This window comes from Pezoporus flaviventris, unplaced genomic scaffold, assembly GCF_033815535.1.
Source record: "Pezoporus flaviventris isolate CSIRO_AGI_PZ_B2104156 unplaced genomic scaffold, CSIRO_AGI_Pfla_v1 ptg000083l, whole genome shotgun sequence".
Taxonomy (NCBI): domain Eukaryota; kingdom Metazoa; phylum Chordata; class Aves; order Psittaciformes; family Psittacidae; genus Pezoporus; species Pezoporus flaviventris.
The window spans coordinates 9,375,439-9,388,675 of NW_026892631.1; positions in this window are offsets into that span (position 1 = coordinate 9,375,439).

Genomic DNA, 13,237 nt, shown 5'->3' on the forward strand with positions numbered 1-13,237 from the left:
ATGCTGCCTCCCATTGGCTTTCCCAGCTCCCAGCCCAGCACCTTCTCCATGTTTATCCCCAGCACCTTGCCGAGGAGAAGCGTCCCAGAACAAAGGCATCCCCTGCTCCCTGCAGCAAGCTGGAAGCAAGTGGCTGGAGCTGCAAACAAAAAGAAACCCAGGAAACCATGTGAAGGGGTGATTTTGGCATTCCTAATGTATCTCTGTTGGGGGTAGAGAAAGGGGGATTTCACTTATTCCGACCCCAAAGTGGCAGAGGGTCTTAGCTCTGGGTGAAGGTGTTGTGTAGCCTTTGCGTTTCCAAACCAGTTCAGCCATGCCTAATTGCAGGCGCTGTGCTATGAGACCTGACAGAACTACTTCTCCTTTAATTAATCTCCAAGTTTGCTATCTGAGTGCTGTACCATATGGTATTGATTTTTCAGCTCGGTATGGCAGCCCTTGCCATGCAAGAAGCTAACCTAATTAAAACAGAGGACACCACGCATGCAGGAGGCTACTCTCACTCTTCCCTTCAACAGTGCTTCCTAGAGTGAATCTCCTGAGTGCAAACAGGTCCCAACAGGTCCCCCCATCAAGGGCTAGACTCCCAGAGATATAAATCAGGATCTTTTAGTTAAGGACACTGATATGTGGCTGTCTCGCAGAGCCCACTTGGCATTATACAAGCAAATGCCTCTTTACCGAAGCAATCTTGTCCCAAAGAGACATTCTAAAGGACCAATAGACATCACAGAACACTAACATCAAATACAGCCCTGTGCATGGATCCTCCTTCTCACATGAGTAGAAGCCTATGTGCTCGGCCACCTCACCCTTGAAGACCATCACATTATCTGGAGGCAGGAATACAGGTAAAATGTGTACAGTTAAAGTTTTTCCTATAGTAAAGGACAGATTTGAGCACAGAGGACACAGAGCTACAATTGAGCACAGCTTTCCTACCAGCTCCTGGTCTTGGCTTTGACAGGATTCCTCAAACACAGTTAAGGTGGACCTTGATGCCAAAAGGGAACACAGTGCCCAAACCAAACAGATTGAATGCTGCTGACAAGGAACAGTTACTTAAGCGCCTCAAATAAGGACTTTCAATATTGGAACTGTCACACTGTAGGGAAAAAAGGAGGAAAGGGGTTAGGAAGAAGTAAACTTCTCCTTTGTGGGATCATTGTCTGCAGTCTTCCTGTTGGGCTGAGGTTTTGCTGGCTTTTGAAGGTGGAATAAAGGTATTTTCCTCCTACTTGGAAATGGCAGTAAAGGTCCTTGTTTCCTCTTGCTCAGTACCTAGAGAGGTCCCAGTTTCACTGGGGAAGAGCTGCCTTGTTATCAGAGTCCTTCAGCATCCCCTTCTGCAGCTCCTGCAGTGCTCAGCCAGCCAAAGCACTCTTCAGCCTCCTGGAAGGAGAACACATGGAGGCAGCATCAGAAAACCTGGGCAGTACCTTTCCCTCTGCTGTTGCCACCATTAACCCATGGCACTGAGGGCCTTGTCTATGTGGTCTGTGAACACTTTCAGGGACAGTGACTCCAGCACTGCCCTGGGCAGCCTGTTCCAATGCCTGACTGCCCTTTGGGGAAGGAATTGTTCCCAATATCCAGCCTAAACCTCCCCTGGTGCAGCTTGAGGTTGTTTCCTGTTGTCCCATCCCTTGTTCCTTGGGAGCAGAGCCCAGCCCCCTCCTGGCTCCATCCTCCTTTCAGGCAGTTGTAGAGAGCGATAAGGTTCCCCCTGAGCCTTCTCTTCTCCAGACTAAACCCCCCCAGGTCCCTCAGCCATTCCCCATCACACTTGTGCTCCACACCCTGCACCAGCTCCGTTGCCCTCTTCTGGACCTGCTCCAGCACCTCAATGTCTCTCTTGTAGTGAGGGGCCAAGAACTTGCAAGCAAGTTATTCCTGTATCTCCCCTCCTATCCCTCTCTTTCTAGATGACCCCTGCTTCGTTTCTTTAGCTATCAAGGGGAGCTGTAAGGAAGAGTCCCGTGGCCTTGAGTGCTCATTTCTTTGGCAGAGGAGATGCTGGGGCTGGGGAAAGCCCTGTGAGCACCAGGGTGAGCAGTGTCCAGGGCAGGCTGCCGGGCAGCCATCCCCATGGGCAATGAGAAAAGAGGCGATTAGCCAGCCCCTCACCAGCACAGCAGGAGCGGCTCAAGGGGAAAGAAAAGCCGAGCCCTGGTGGTAATGACATTTTTCCACATGGGTAAATGCATTGATCTGTGACAAACAACACCAGGCTGTGCCTCTGCCCACGGTGCAGAGGAGGAGGGATGGGACAGCTTCCCCATGCAAGGTGCTGGAGGCAGAAGTCACTCAGCTTCCTTGCGAGAAGCTGGGTGTACGTGGAGGATGGGGCACCAAGGATGTGCCTCCGGTCCCTGCTGAAACCATTGCCCACATCTTGCCCAAGGGCAGGCTCTTCCCAGTAGGTGCCTGGAGCTCCAAGTCAGTGCAGGGAAACCTCATGCGCAATCTCAGCCGTCGGGAAGTTCTGCAGAGCAGGAAAACAGTATGCAGAGCGCTCAGTCAAAGCTTGATAACAGAGCTACCCTGGAGTCAAACACCCTTTCACTGAGGTTAAAACAGTGACAATGAAATCTGCTTCTGTCCCTGATACCCTAACTCATCCCTGTAGCCTTAGATACCTTATACCCATCCACTGCAGGCCTGTAACTGCAGGCTGGTCCCATGCTTGTAGAGCACCTAATGGAAGAGAGAACTCGCATAACGCTTCAGCCTGGGGTGTCTATTCCAGGGCAATTCCTCCGGGAAAAGCCCAAGCCATCTAAAGGCTGAACCTTGGCAGACCTGGACCTCTGCTTTGCTTGGAGCAGTTCCAAAACCAGCCAGGTGACCACATAAATGCCGCTGTTCAGACAGAAGTAGTGGGACGTCCCAGGAACACCACACATCCTATGGACTAGGCATCATGTTTGTCTGAGAAGAAATACACAGGAGTGTATCATTAGTGTCTTGTCGTTGAGTGGACAAAGTGGTTTAGGAGAGCACAGGGCAAGGCACGCATCCTGCCCAAAGAGCTTAACTTCTAAGCTTTAATCAGAAGAATTAGGGCTTTGGCTCTAATTTAATCAGAATGAACAGTGGCCGTGCCATTTCGTGGGCAGGGTGCTATCAGCTCAGGGCATTCCCTCCCGCCCGGCATTCACCAGGATGGTAACCAGGGGCTGACTGCTGGTGATGGGCACTGTCCCGATGGCCAAGTTCATCCTGTGGGCTCTGGGGGAGCTGCCTGGACTGGCCTTGCCCTCCCATTGTAGGCTTAGCTCTAGGTGGGACCCCACAGGTACTGGAAACACGTGCATCTGATGGCAGCTCCAGCAGGTCTCCTACATCTCTGCTCACTCAGCACTCTCCTTTGGGCTGGAGCCATCAGGAAATGGCTCCTGATGGTGGTTTTATTGCCAGCTGGACTGTAGCCTAGGACCTGGTTTAGCCCAGCTTCCAGTACCCCTGTGGTTGCATGGCTGTGCCCTGGGTGTAGAGGAGTCAGATCAGGTCTCCTGGCAGCAACAGTGATGAGATTTGTTGCCTGCATGGCTGGTCTCTGCACTCACAACACAGGACTGCAGATGCCTTGGCAGGCCAGGACTTGTGCATGGGGAAAGGACATGGGGCTAAATCCAGGGCAGGCATCACTTTTCCCTCTCAGCTCAGCATCTACCTCCCCACCACATCGCCATAGGGTCGCTTTTCCTTCCTTTTTAACTACAAAATGCCACATTTCATCTGGCAAGTGCCAGTTGAAGGCAGAGATCCCCAAATCATGCCTGGTTGAAGCAAACCACCCTGTCCTTCTGAGGTGAGCTGCAATGGTTGAAGGACTTCTGCCATTCACTTCTCTCCATCCTCTTCTTTCTGACACTCTCTTCTATTTGCTTTTGCACAGAAACAAGTGCATCCCTCATCGCCCTGGTCCCTGCCACTCTCCTCCCTGGTCAGAGCAAATTCTCAGCTGTGGCAGCATACGAATCCCAGGCATAGGTGTTGGATGTGACCCCCCCTTGAATAGTTAGGGTTGGAAAGGACCTTAGGATCATCCAGTTCCAACCCCTTGCCATGGGCAGGGATGCTCCACAGTAGACCCAAGGCTCTGTCCAACCTGGCCTTGAACAGTGCCAGGGATAGAACATCCCAGCACCTCACTCCTCCTTGCTGTGTTTCCAGCCCCAAAAGTAACTGGGATCTTCCTGAGCAAAACCTGATCAGACCTGTGTGAGAAAACAGAGGGGGAAAAGAAAAGCCCAGGCCATATTTGTAAATAATACCAAAAAGCTGTAAGTATGTGGTTGTCCTGCTTGTTCTTACTGCCTGGGATCAGCCCGATTATTCAGGGATTCATTTTTATTTCTGAGTTTTATTTTTTTTTCTCATTTAACAGCTGCACATTAATAAAAACTCCATTTATTGGAGGATTTGGCTGGGATTGCTATAATAAAATAGAAGGATTTGTGCCGGGCACTAAAAGAACTCTCTGCAAAAAGTAGTGTTTTTCCAGTGATTAGGAGCACTGGAACATATTGTTTTGCTGTGCAGCCCCGTCACTGCTGAGGATGGTGACAGATGTCTTGTGTTAATGTTGAATGATTAAATGCCATTTCTGAAGCCACTCCCTAGCTGTGCAGCACCGTGCTGCTTCACCCACACAATCTGCCTTCAATCTGTTCCCTGCGCTGCGAGCATCCCGCCTCGCTCACTGTCAAGAAGCCCCATCACCACCCCGGCTGCGTTGGGATGGCCAGTGTCTGGGCATTAGCCTTTCAGCCACCCTGTAAGGACCACACCAACCATGGCTGCACCTCAGAGATGGGGGATGTGGCCAGTGGAAGCAGAGAGACAAGTACCTCCCTTGGGCTTCTCATCCTGTTGCCGTGTTCTTCACCTGCACCATTAGTGAGGACACGTTTGGTGGGAAGCATGAGGCCAGACCGAGATGTCACTATTCCTGTCACTGCTCTGCTACAAAAGGTGACACGTTCCTGGACAGTTGCCTCTCTTCTATCCACAGGCCACTCCTTGTGTCAGCAGTGGCTTCCTTGATCTCATTTTTGAGCACTGTCTTTGAGCAAGCCAAAGAGCATGGATATCTACCTACCCATGCCCAGCTGCACTGGGGGCTCCACAAGCCCTCTGGCACTGGCTTACTTGCTTCCCAATGTTCCCAACCCACCTCCTTTTATTCCTTTATTCTGCTAAACCAGTAGAGCCCACAGTCCCCGTGCTGCTCTGCCCAAAAACCAGGTAGGTAGCTCAAATCTGAGGAAAACAAGAGCCTCTGCCCAGGAGAAGAGGTGGAAACGGCTCACTGCTGTCCACATGAAATTTAGCAAACAGTGATGCTCCTCTTCAAACAGCCTGCTCTGGCCTTGGCAAACACACACAGGGATCCTTGGTCAGCACATCTGTATCCTCTGCAAGTATGTTTGCGTTGCAGAACCGTTATCTGCTTGGCATCTGTCGCAGTGACTTACTCCAGCGACGAGCTGCGTGTGCACCGCTCCTGACCCACACATCTGCGACATCCGAGCCCCGGCACAGCACAGAGGACAAGTCAGGTTGTTTCTCCAAGTGGAGCTGAGAAAACAGGAAGGAAGGGGGGAGCCGGATGGGAAAAACCTGGATGTTCACATGCATTCACACACGTCCATTGCTGTAAGTCAAGGAGAAAACATGGTGGGGCACTGCAGCAAGCTGGGAGATGTTAAAGAGGGGGATGCCCCCACGGGAACCCTGCACCCATCCACGCCACCTCTTCTGCCTACCTCTATTCTCTCCCTGCACCCCATGGCTTCGGGGGCAATGTCCCCCTCATCCCAGGACTGAGCACCACAAAAGAGTTTGTCCCCTGGGCGGTGCGAGGAGGCTCTGCTCCCGAAGAGGTAGGGCAAGGAGGTGCCAAACAGCAAGAGGCCCAAACCGACTTATTTCTAGCACCTCCCCTTCACAAAAATATTAAACCTGCTGTCACTTGCTAATCCATCAGCCTGACAGGTCAAGTAAAAGCAGGTTGCCCACTCGCTTTCACTTCTCCCCCAACTTAATCTCTGTGCTAAATTACAAGTTGATAATGGGTTCCCATTAATTATTGATTTTCCAGATAATACTTGTTAAAGTAGAATTAACGCTATTGTTTCTGAACAAATACTGCCCAAACACTGTGTTTAGCGGGCTTGTAATCAGCTTTACCCACTTCTCCTCTAATCTGATTGAAACAGATTTCCTACCAAATCTTTTTTATCATTTTGTTGATATTAAAAGGTCACATATTTATGCCTGCTCCAAAGTTTAATTTCAGTTACTGCAATTGATTATCACTCGGTGCTTGTGCGTGGGCAGCAGAGTGCTGATGGACACAACTTTCATTTACACTGGGGATGAAGAAGCAGAGAGAAAACGGAAGCAGCACACATACCAGGGTGTTCGGTGAGTGATGTTAGGCATTGTACACTTCAGCTTATTTCCCCAAGCCCTATATTATGATTCTGTTCCTCATAATGCCTTTTGACCCGCTGCATTTACTCCATCATAATTATCCTTTAATACTCTTATAAATGAACTTTTAGCTTATCTTCCGTTAATTCTCAGAACAAGCAAAGCACACACGTAACAAACAAAGCCATCTAAATAAAGTGGTTAACCTTTTGGTGGCTTTCCCTGCTTATTCAAAGGCAGGCCGTGCACTTAAGAGGTAGATGGATTAATTATGCTTCCTCCCAAGAGGCACAGAGTGTGTGATGGCATTTCAGCCCCTCTTCAAGCCAAGCCCCATCGAATGGCCCTCTGAAGAGCCAAAGCAATGAATTAAACCCAAAGCAAAACTAGCTGGCAGAAGTATGGCAGGTCACTATGGGATTTCTCTGGTGTCACTCGAGCCAAATGGCATGAGGAGCTGAGATGAGCTAGTTAGAAAGGGAAGGTGGAGGTGAGCCGTCTCAAGCACTTGAGAGGCTTCGATTCAATCTCCAGCTTGGCCACGAGCTCTCAGCAAGCTCTCTGAAGACTCAGCTCTCTAGGACATGGAGGGAATCCCCCTCCCAGGTCTGTCCTCTGTACCTGTACCTTAGACCAGAGACCATTTTCACAAGGCAGCCATCAAAGAGCTCCCAGTACTAAGCAGCATATCATCTTCCGCCTTGTTTCTCCTCCATGACCATGCTCAAGCCATGGTAATAGGGATGCGCCAGCTTGTTCCATTTACTGTGTTTCTGAGTCTGGCACATAATCACATCTCACCTATAGTCTCAACAAAGTCTCCTACAGATACAAATGCCCGAGCAATACGATTTCTGGGGAGCACAGAACCAATTCTGGTTTGCAGCTGTAGCTGGATGCCCTGCAGACTGGCCTGGAGACATCACCTGCCAGCAGAGTCTTTCTTGTCTTTCATAACCCAGGAGGCACATGTCTCCAACACTCCAAGGCAGTGCCTTGGACACCTGCCATGTCAGACTCTCTCAAACTCTTCTTCTACAGATGGTAAAGCTGCAACCCATCTCTGCTGTGACCTGATTTCCCTGATCCACCTTGTGATGAGCGCAAGGATGCTGGCACTGGTCACTGCCCGCATCCCAAGGGGGAGGAGAGGCTCCTGCACACCTACCACCCAGGCAGCTCTGCTGCTCGTGCACTTCTGGGTGTCCCAGATGGGGACCGGATCATTAAGGGATCTGTGGCACAACGAGTGGTCACCTCCTCAACAGAAGATGCCTGCAGCTGCCATCTCAGCTCCTCTTGCCACAGCCCCTTCAGTCTCCTTGCTGCAGTTATTTATTACTAGCATGACAAGCAAAGCAAGAGACTGTCCCATTCCCAGAGAGTTTGCTAAACCTGGCCATGCAATAGAAATGGAGCATTATTTTCCCTGAAGGAGCTGGGATACAGAGGTTAAAAACCAGACTCAATACAGGCTCTAGCTGCCCAGGGCTCAGGCTTTAGATGTGTACGTGCGACCCTGCAGACCCTAACACCTTCTGAGCAGCTGGTCAGTGGTCAGCATGATTGGCAGCAGGGTCCTGCAGATGGAGCAAGGCATGGAGATGCTGTTGTCCTGCAATGTCTCCACGTGCAGCACGGACTCATCTGCTTCAGCATTTCCTTCCCCATACACATCCTGCATCTACCTGTTCCAAAGACAGACTGCTTTCATTTCCCATCAGGTCCTCGAGGGTATCTCACTTGCATCGTTCAGCGGTATCCGGAGGACAATTCATTGGAGACAATTCTGAAGATCCCTTTTTTACAGACTGAGTAAACTCTGCAACTTGCCAGTGAAAATCAATTAGATTTTCATGGAAATTTGGTGATATTCAGTGAAAAGCTATTAGTGTGCATAATGAGAAAATACCTAATTCTCCCAAAGACGGTTTTATGCCCATAAGTGTATCTACAATAACCTGGAAAGGTTAGATTATAGCTAGTAATGTCACGCAGACCTCTAAAGGAGATTAACTCAGGAGTTTTGTTTATTAAAGCTATGCTGTTTGTGAGTCTAACTGCAGTGATAGACACTAAACAGTACTAAAGCAGGTTAACAGCCCTGAGCAGCTCTGTGAAACAACCTGTGCACACTGGTGCCCATTCCAATAAAAGAAGATCTCAATAAACAACAAATGAAACAGCCGTCCTATTTGGTCCCCATCCCATCTTATTTGCTCTCTAATATTATTTGCCCTCACAAAATCCTGTTATAGTCTTTTTTCCACCAAGATTATGATTCTTCCAAAGTCACGGGGCTGGATCCTCAGCTGCTGTGGGCTGACCCAGCTTTGTCAGCTAATGGGACTATGTGGAGTTACACCAGCTGGGAGTCTGGCTGCTCCCTTGCTTCACGTGGAATAGACTCACCAAGATTAACAGTTAGCCTTAAGACTATCATGTTTTTATTGTAAAGAAATCACTCTAAAAGCATTTTGCCCTATTCAGTTTTTAAGAATCCAATCCTCTGCTGTAGCTTAAGGACAAACAATTTCCTGATTACCACCAGCAGAGCCGAGGCCAACTTGAGGAGTTTTTATTTATTCCCTGATCACATAATCCATATTCCACAGAATTTGCCGTATGAAATATACTCCTGTGTAATACCAAAGTGTTAATGGCCCAGAGTAAAACCACAAGCTGGTTTGAAAGGCAGAGATTTTGAAGGGAAAGATATGAAATCACATAATGCAGCTCCATAATCGTTTGACAATAAATGATCCTTTTATCCGATTATTATTTCAGCTGCGTGTCTTCAATAACAGGCAGCAGTTACCCCTTCCCCAGAGCATGCGGACCACAGATATGACCAAAGAGCAGTGAATTGTACCAGGGAAGCTGGGTCCTGCTTCTTCATCACCCCATGCACAGCCTGAGGTCCTCAAATCTTAGGACCATCAATGGGGTGAGACACTGGATCACACCATTAACTGCTTTAAACTGCACTAGCTCCAGTCAAAATGCTGCACTGATGGTTATTGACTGGTAGGCAGGGAATGGAGGGGACCAATATAAGAATATAAAGACAGCATTGCAAAGAAAATAAGAGCCAAGTCTCTACATTTACCAAGAGCAAATATATCCCCTGCTCGTGAGCTCGCTTTCCTACAATATGCTGCTTGTTGAGCTGCCATTCATGGCTCAGAATAGTTTCCTTTTAGTCAATAAACTCTTCCAGTTTTAAACAAGGAAAGAAGCAGTGGGCACATCTTTTGGTGACAGCAGCAGGAAATTACCAGCTCCTTCACTTTCCAAGAGGAAATTCTCTACCGCTGACAGATGACTTAATTTGTGAAGGATTTGGGAGAGCTGACATAGCACCAGGGAAAGTCTGCTTTTTTGTGGTTTCAGGAAAGAAACGTGATCCTTTTCCATCAGATTAGAAGCTCAAAGAACGTAAGCATGTTGATAAAATAATACTATGGCTTCTCAAAAGAACCTGATTTCATTCTGGTTCAAAATGAGTGTTATACAATATTGGCTGTGCCCATATTGACCAGTTTTCAACCTATTTTACCGCTAAATCCTCAGATCGACACCGGCCTTTCTCAGCACAGAGGAGTTTGGTCAACTACCACGCTGCAAAGGAACATTGAGGTTTGAGCAAAAAACGCCATGCAGCGTATATCATCCTTACACCAGCATCAACACAGAGCTTTAGAAACACCCACAAGCAACATCCCCGCTTGGCAACCACTCTTCTCCTCCTAGGGACACCAGCCATTGCCCGCGCTTTCCAAGGAAGAGCCTGCATGTGGGGATAAAGGCTCTTGTCCAAGTCACCTTATTTATTCATGGGCCTTCCTTTGACAGCAAAGAACACTCAATCCTGTGGGAGCAATGTAACCGATTCACACGCGGATGTCCAAAAGGGCAATTTGCAAACTAATTGCCCGCACACAAGGCGCTGCGCAGACAGGTTGTCCCAACACCGCCTCTGCCTACGTTTTGTATGCCTGGCAAGAGGCGGTTGAAATGCTTTCTGGGCAGACAATGGGCTTGCTCAAGTGTGCAACTCTTTCGAAGGGAAGCTCCCCGCCCACCCCGGGTGGTGAAGGTTTGTTCTGCCCGCGTCCAGCTGCCGTGTCCTGCCAGGAAAACACTGGGGCCATGTGCGGGACAAAACAGTTCTTTTGCCTTATTGCCTCTGCCGCCGGCTCAGAAGGACGCAGAGACTATCAGCAGCATATGGGCCTCGGGGGACTTCCAGCCATTTAACCAACATTATATGCTCCATAACAAAACAACAATATTTGGGTACTTAGATCCACCAGAGAGCTAAATTAAATTCCCTAGGCGGCGAGGCTGCTATGCTAATTGCCTTGCCTTGTGGATTTGCCATGCGGCTCCCCAAGAAACAGATTGGCCCATTTTTCAGACAACTGACTGTTAATTGGAGTAATGAATAGCAGGCTGGAGGGGCCACTCATTTAGCTTGGTAAATTCAAACCCCCCTTATTCATGAGGACAAGCGAGAGGTGAAGTGGTTTCCAGGGGAGGTGGGCAGACGGGCTGGTGCCAGGTCAACCCAATGTGCGTTTCTTTCCCTTTACACTGGGAACACAAGGGAAGGTTTAGCACCTGATTTCCCCATCCCTCTGCGATGCTGTGGTCTTCAGACAGCTGAATCACCTGTAAGAAGGGCTTCCCCCATTGACTGCAGATCAGCTGGTCCCTTTAGTGAGCAGGTCTCTTGTTCTGTGGTCCTGAACACAAGCAACTTTTACTGTACGTGGGAAAGCCCTTGGTTTTCCTAAGCTTTGCTTCCCAGGCAGCTCTGATGGGCTGGACAGAAAGGCAGGAGCAGGCCGAGCATCCTCATCCTCAGGGGGCTCGCTCCTGCATCCTCAGCTGGCCACACAGCCACTGCTCCTTCCCCTTCCCACAGGACAAAAAAGGCTCTAAGAGCAAGCTCTAAAAAGCTCTATGGAAGAGGCTGGGATCAATTTTCTGCAGAGGAAGCAGAACTATATGGTGAGAAAGGGCCTTCTCCTCCCTCAGAATATTCACAATTGACTCCAAGATGATGACAAGAGCATAAAAATCTTTATTAACAAGGCACAGGTTGTCTATTCAGCTGAACAAATCCATGCCACTTGACAACCAGCTTAGCTAATGAATAATACACATATTTGAACACTTTGTCCGCACACCCACTGGTAGAACATCCATTTCTGACTGCCTGGAAACCCAGCCCTAATACGAGATATGGGAAACAATTCCTGACATCGTGAACAGTTAGAAATGGCAGAAGTCTGTTTGCACTTTGCCCATCCTCCCCACCCATTTTTTTTCCATCAAAATGAGCTTCTTGAAGGAATTAGGGGTAACATTCAGCGTGGGGCTATGTGACAGCCCACAGATGGATGTGTTTCCAGTGAATCTGGAGAAGTTAAAACCACACTGATAGCAGACATGAAGAAAATCTGGGGACTTCTTCTTAATTACATTCCACTCTGCACACCCTGTCTGTATGAATAAAGACACAAGGGTGGAAACTGCCTGGCAGTGTTTTTAATACAACTGCTGGGGTTTGGAGTAGCAGACACCTCATATCAAGCTGGGTCCAAATCTGCCCTTAGAGACCCATCACCCAGGCTTCAGACCTTGGTCTAAACCACTAAAAGCAGAACTCACACTTGCTGGGAGCAGGTGCAATGCCATTGAAGTCGTCACGTTTCAATGTCACCCTTGAGTTCAAGCAGCTCCTACAGACTGCAAGCGAGGCACGAGGGCAGGGAGGAATAAACCCATTGTAAAAGGTTCCAATAGAAGCGTACCCAGTCCCTGCTCGCAGCCCTACAAACCAAGGGGTTGAAAGTTTTGATGCCTTTTCTCCCTCGTACTCAATTCTCCTGCATACAGACATGAACAAGGATATATCCCCTTGCCTAGAAGAGCAACAAACCCAATTTTACTCTTTTTTCTCTTCTGCAAGCAGAATCGATTCACGCTTCATTGCAATAACCCAAGGCACAGGTCAAATATGGAGGGAGCAGAGGGGGAAAATCTGGCAATGATCCTCCCGTACGTCACTGCAGACAAGAGGCACACACCTCAGTACAAATACACAAGCGCTAAGCCATCTCCATTCATGTTTCTAATTAGTGCAACCCATTTAACAAACAGACACATAATATAGGTCAATTATGTAGGTCATGATAAATTTGCACACAACTTCAGCCTGTAGGGCACCAAAAAGACCACTTCGAGGCAGCATTTGCAAAGCTACAGCTCGCACAGCTTGCCAAGAGCAGCGAGGAAAGCAGAGACCTGCTGGGGTTGTCTGGTTTGTGGTACTACAGCCACCAACAACAGCAACGAAACCCTCAGCGGCATCCCCCGGGAGACAGCCACTGCGATACAACCACTGAACATGGTGCAGCCCATCCAGCATTTATACTAGACAAATCCAATGCAAAGCCCCTAAGATTGTCTATTGCACCCCACTAAATTGCAGAGAAAGAGCAAAATATACTTCGTAGGCCAGTTCTAGAGTGCTTCAGATCTGGAACTTATTGTCACACAATACCTTTACCTCAAAACCGACAAATAAATCCTGGCAGGCAAAAAGTTCAGACCACAGAAATTGGTGGAGCATGATTAGAAAAGCCAAGACAGAGCTGGAAAAGCAAAGCAGTCAGTGGAGTGCCTTATATGTGAACATGGCAAAGGCATGTTTCGATCCCGATTTCCTCGGAATAGGAGGCTTACAGGACTGGTTTGCCCCCCTGCCTCTTCAAACCTA